Source organism: Parus major, chromosome 3 (assembly GCF_001522545.3).
Source record: "Parus major isolate Abel chromosome 3, Parus_major1.1, whole genome shotgun sequence".
NCBI lineage: Eukaryota > Metazoa > Chordata > Aves > Passeriformes > Paridae > Parus > Parus major.
The window spans coordinates 80,884,403-80,890,672 of record NC_031770.1 but is presented as its reverse complement, the minus strand read 5'-3'; positions in this window follow the sequence as shown (position 1 = coordinate 80,890,672).

Here is a 6,270-nt window from a genome sequence, read left to right as displayed (position 1 = left end):
TTCTTTGAGCCTAAAGACATTTTATCGAGCAGCATCTCTAACCTCTCTAACGTTATTTTTTTAGCTCTGTTAGAGCAGCAGTAACAAAATACCCTTTAAGATGTTGTCTTTGTTCTTTAAATCATAGTATACAATGGAGCTGAGATGAGTCTACATGGACCATTATTCCATACAGTATTAAATTGCTCTGGGGGTAAGTTCTGAGCAATGAAATGTTCAAATAAATAAATTGCAGCCCACAAAATCCTCTTATCCTTCTACTGTGTTATTCTCTTCTAAACCTCAGCTGATTTCACAGTCACAACAAGGATCAAGATGTCTCCAAAGCAATAATTAAGTGGTTTTTGCAGATGCAGAACATGGCTTTTATTTTTGTGCTACTTTACACTGTCTCACAATTACCTTCATCCCCTCTGTGCCCACAGTTAATAAAAAAATCTCTAGGAATTAATTTTCCTGTAGTATGTACAATGTCTGTCACAAATCTGGTATCTCTAAACACTAAGGTACCGGCATCATCATGACGAAAATACCTGTGCATAAACAGTCAGGCTATGACAGATTTGTGAAGAGGCTACTGGAGTTTTCAAATATTTCTTTATAGAAAATCCTTGGGACTTAAGTAGAAATCTAGTACTTTATTTAAATTCATTAATTTTAATGGTATTGCTAACCTCCATAATTTGTCATTAAAGCTGTACATCATAGAGGCTCATCTGTCCAAACATTTCAGATGTGGTTTTGTTGCCCATTTTATCACTGCCCAGCATGTACAGCAAATTTTAGAAGCTTAAAAACTAAGGTTCTTAGGTATAGGTAATACTAGCTCTTGTCATAAGACCCAATCAATGGCTTTGAAATAGTGCCATTCCTTGACACTAATTCTGAATTGCTCCTGGAGGAGCTCCTTTCTGCAGCCTGCTGTGAAGGTGTGGAGGTGTTCTAAAGAAATAAACAGGTAAAATACAGCACCAGAGCATTAAAAAAAGGTCTCCCAGTCTCCCTCCCTTAGCTTTGAAGCTTGCTGTTGTCCTTGCGGAAATGCAACGTGTGCAAGGTATAGGGGAGCAGGTGGGTATGCTCCCACAGCCATGCTTGTGGGAAATTGGGAGCATTTTTCAGGGACTCCCAGATCCAGTGGCTCTTGTCTGTCAGCCCAACCTATCATTGGCTTTGTGTGATGAAGACTATAGGGTTCCAGCAAGTACCCATGGTACTCTCCAGTTCATGCTTGGAGGGTGTCCTGGTTTTGGTGAGAAGAAGCTGTTCCAAAGCTGCTCCCTTCCATAAGCACATCCCAAAGAGTCTCTTTCAAGTGCCTCTAAATCAGGCTGGAAATTACAGATGAGAAAACCTCTAACATGGACTCTTGTGGGTTGTAACCAAAGTCCAGGATCACTCAGGCATTGTGGGGGAGATGAAGTGGTGAGGGCCAACACAAATCTTACAGCTAGTGGGGAAATCACAGCAGTACTTCTGCATCTGGGACCATACAGGGAGCCACACTGAGGAAACAATCTACCTAAGAGAGTCTATTAAAGAAAGTTCACTTAAGGCCTATATCATCATCATTTTATGGTCCCACAAAAACTGTGGAGGCAACACTGAAGAGCTGGGGTTACTGAGACAAGGCAGAGCAGGAGCCATCAAAGGGAATTTGGTATCAATTTTGTCAAATGGCAGCCTGGCACGCAGCACAGCTGATGCCATTAGTAAGGAAATCAGCTGATAAGTGATGATAACTCAAATGTGCTTTCAGTAACCCTACACATCTACCTAGTATATGCTCCAGCCATATACTGTACCCCACACTAGCACCTGCTGGTGCAACCAAGCCTGCCAAGGTGCATTGCACTGGGAAAGGATTTGGGATTACATGTTACCAAGAGGCAGCATATGAAAGGGAAGCTAACATTTATCCAGAGCCAACTTTAATTTGTCCAGAATAGCACAGGTTTTAAGATCTTAACGCTCCTGGGTATTTAATTTATTTAATACATTTTAAATGCTTGATGGTGAATTAAACATTCAAAGATTTTCCCTTCCTCATAGTGATGAGGGTCTGAGAGGAGATTAAAAGTTGGATTTGAGGCCATTGTTATGTAATTAGACTTGTTTGGCCTTTTGTTAGCCAGTACAATTGCTCCCTTGCACCTGCCCATGCAGAGTGATTTATAATTCAGAACAGAATACACAGGTTTTCTTGTCTCCACGTAATTGCTCAAATTTTTATTTGTCAAGTGTTGTAGATCACAAGCATTTTCAGTTCTGCACAGGCAGGCAAATGCTGCTTAAAATAACCCTCATCCTGCAATTCCTCCCTCAGGAGCTTATCCATGAACATTTTCAGTGTACCGATTAATGAGACCAAGCTTCCCCCTCGCACTCATCTGATTAAAATATTTAAAGGAATACTAGAAAAATTTGAATTGTCTGGTAAGCACAGGGCATGCTCTTCTCTGTATTAGCTAACTCTTGTTTGTCTTGATAAAAAATGGTGAGGAAATCTCAATAATCAGGAGTCTGCTAATATCTAAGTCAGGAATGCTCTTCTCCAGTGAAGGGGAAGAGCTTTACCAGATAACAGATAGGTGTCAGGTCAGACCAAATATTATGAAATAAGCAATGAAATTGGCAGCAAAGCTATTATATAGTGCAACCCAAAGAAGTATCGGTTGCAACAGGATTCAAAACAAAAATTGTGTCTGTCAAAATGGTCTAAAGATCTGTGATTCAAATGGAGAATGGGAAGACCCACTATGAGAATTCCAGGGTTTGACATGAAACCCTGTTAACCCCACCTCGTTTTGTGTGATAAGCATGGCAGACATTTGGTAATGGGATGTCACAGCAGGCATCGGGTGCTCCCCATTTCAGCTGCTCGTATGTGTGTCACACAGATTCTTCTTGACAAAGTCAATGGTCTCTTTTCATCTGCTCATCATTTTTGATACCAGCTGCACTCTTAAATCCAGGACTAATCTATTTATCCTTAGGAGTGTTATAAAATTCATGAGGCTGCAGAGTGAGCAGCATCCAAATGGGCCACTCAGGCTAATAGTTAATAAAGAAGAACATTTCCTCTACAACCATGATTTAGGAACCCTAATATTTATACATGTGAGTATGAAATCAATAGGCAGATATGTCTGCTATGCTCAGGACATGTAAGCAGGGGAGGAATGAATACAGTGACTTCTGTTGAAACTACAGCTCCCACAAATACATATCAATATACTGACTTTAAAATAAACGGATGTGTCTCTTCTTCCTCTACAAGCTTTAACCTCTTGAAACTCTGTGAATCACCATCCCTTTGCGAAGCTGTGAAATGTTGCCAATGACCTTTTGGAAATGGGTAAGAGGAAGGCTGGTTTCTGGGTTTACAGAGGCAAGCTGGAGCAGAAACATAACTGCTGATCCTGCCAGCAGCACCTGTGTCATGGCTCAGGTTACAGAAACAATCAGAATCTTCCTGAAGCCAGAAGCACCTCCTTGGCAGAAAGCAAACTGCTTGGCAAGCCTTCCTCTGCTGCATTTGCAAGCAGATTGTACAGCTTTGCCCCTGTCCTGGAAACCTTTCTGCGAGAATGGGCTGACTCTGAGAGTGGGTTCCAGCTGCTTTGCACCAGCCAAGCCAAAAGAAGTGAGCCTGGAGAAGCAAGTGGTACAAAGAGCAAGAAGCAGATTTTCTTATTTGAAAATTCTTCTTTCATTTTTAATATGTATGTGTATATTCAGCACCTCTCTCTAGTAAGAAAAGGTACTGTGAGGTCTAAGAAGAGATTTCAATCCCACAAGTTTCCCGTGATTTTCCTGCTAAGAGAGAAAAGTGGCATATGAGAAGGAATGCTGATGAGAGGTGTTTCTGGTGGAGTCACTGGTGACTGGAAGTAGGATGCAGCTGCTCAATCACAACATAATTACTTAATCTCTCTATCAAGAGAAAACCCTGGTAAGACAATACCAACCAAGGAGGGAAAGTTTAAAGCTCTACTGATGAATGCTGAGTGAGAATGAGACAAGCTGCTTGGAGATCCCCATGGAAGGGGCCACATGACGTGACAGTGATGTCCAGGTCTTTCTACATGTCTCTGGGAATGTCTTCTTATCTCCCTGTAGAGATGTCCCCTCTGCAGTGGGTTCTGGCATCTATGGGGCAGGCAGAGGTGGCAAGAGGACCATTGAAAATGTGGGGTTTGATCACAGCTATTAGAATATGAAAAGGAAGGTATTAATGGTCCTGCCAAGTTTGGGAGCTTGAGGTGTGAGCCTCTGCCCTGTTTCTGCGGCTGATGGGCACTGAGCCTTTGCCATCTGCTGGCTATCTGAGCTCCCCTGCAGGCTGCCCTGGGTGGGCACTTGGCCTTTCCACACTGCCCATCCAACCAAAATGGGTGGGAGGAGAAGTGAAGGGAGAAGGAAGATGAGGAGGCCAGGAGAGATTCCTTGGGGAGGGAGTGCAGGGCAGGCAATGGAGTAATACAGTCACAAATGAGCAGGCAACCGAGCCACATGCATGCAAAGTGCCTGGAACAGCTCCTGCCCAGGCAGGAGAGGCTGCTCTGAGTAATGATTTCACCAGCATGTGGGAGACATGTTAAAGAAGTTTCTCTTTAATCCACAGGCAAGGCACAAATAGTTTCTGACGGAAAACCATATTAAAATTGTTGATTTTTACAGAAAAAAACCCCACCACCCATTAATCAAACAAATGACACTCTTGGGAACTGAGGACTGTGGGGCTGCAGATTAATTGCAGGAGTTGCCTGCTCCCCCTGTATCTTTCAGTATTTCAAAATGGACATAATACCCAGTTTTATTATTTTGCCAGCCCTTTAGGTTGGACTTGAAATGCAATTAAAATAGCACTTGAGAGAGCCATACATTTTAATTAATGGTCTCCATTGCTGAGAAGTTGGAAAACAAAGAGAGCATTGCCCACTAGGAATGAGTAAATCAAGACAGATGCGTTCCTGGGTGTCCATACATCAATATGACGACATAATCTAGTAGAGCAAGAAACCTGTCTCTGCTGTAATATCACTCGTTTTGCTTCAAAAATTTAGTGCAATGGGTGTGTATGATAAGATGAGTGCAAGTTTAACAGCTCAGGTTCTGAAACTGGGACAGAATATATCTAAGGGAATGCTGTTCTGCTGCAGGGTTCCAAAACCAAGGGGAGTACCCCTGAGATTCAGCCTGCCCAACTCCCCTCCCCACTGTGCTGTTTCTCCTTTTTGTTTCCAGATCCTGGAGCTTTGGCTCCAAACTGACAAAGTGGTGGCTAAGATATAGCAATCCCAGGTGTGGGTGAAACCTAAGAGTGGTGTGAAAAAGGTGTGAGTACCATGGTATAAAGTCTGGGGTTTGCACCAGTTCAATACGCTTGTTTTCCCCCAAAAGCAAGGGCATTACCAGGAAATGTCTTGGCTAATCTCTGCTGCTCCCAATTGCATTGCTCCTGGACAGCTTGGGTGCAGTGGTTCTCTTTTAGTACATATGGAGTGTGTATGTGTAAATATATATGTATATATTTATGCCAAAGACTGGTGCCAGACGTGTTTTAAGCATAGATCTGGTCTTCCTTAAGTATTTTACACAATGATCATCTTGTACATAGAATTTACTGGGAAACATATTGAAACACTGAGAAACAAGCAATGCCATTAATTTTTTCTGAATAGAGAGTAAAATGGGAAGTGGTTCACATGATATGAGTTAAAAAGAGTTTCAAGAATTTGTACATCCACCCACACATCACATAACAGTTATGATTTTGCATAAGGATCAGGGGCTACACAGAAGAGATTTCTTCAGCTTTTTACAGGAGGAAAACAAAACTGAAACAAACAAAAAAAAGTGACACACGTATTTGTAAAAGCAGAAATGGAAATAAGAGACAGGAAAAATGCAAACCTGTCAAACATTTTAAAACACTAACTTTGAGACCTCAAAAGTACAGAGCACAGAGTTAAAAATTTGAAGAGGCAGCATTTTTTTTTTTTAATCTGTCTTCCCTGAACTAGGGAAACTCCAGGAAAAACTAGCAAAAGAAAGCACTTATGAAACAAGATAAAAGTGAAAATTGGCTGTTGTCAGTATGAGATAATGAGCCTTGACAGAAAAATGTTGAGCTGTCCTGTCCCCTTTTTCATCTCTTTGTGAATCTGCCTTTTTTGGACAAAATGTGGGCAATCTTTGGGACTATAATCCAATAGCAGGCTCTAATCTAGGCATCTTCAGCAAAACACAGAAAGGACTGGGATA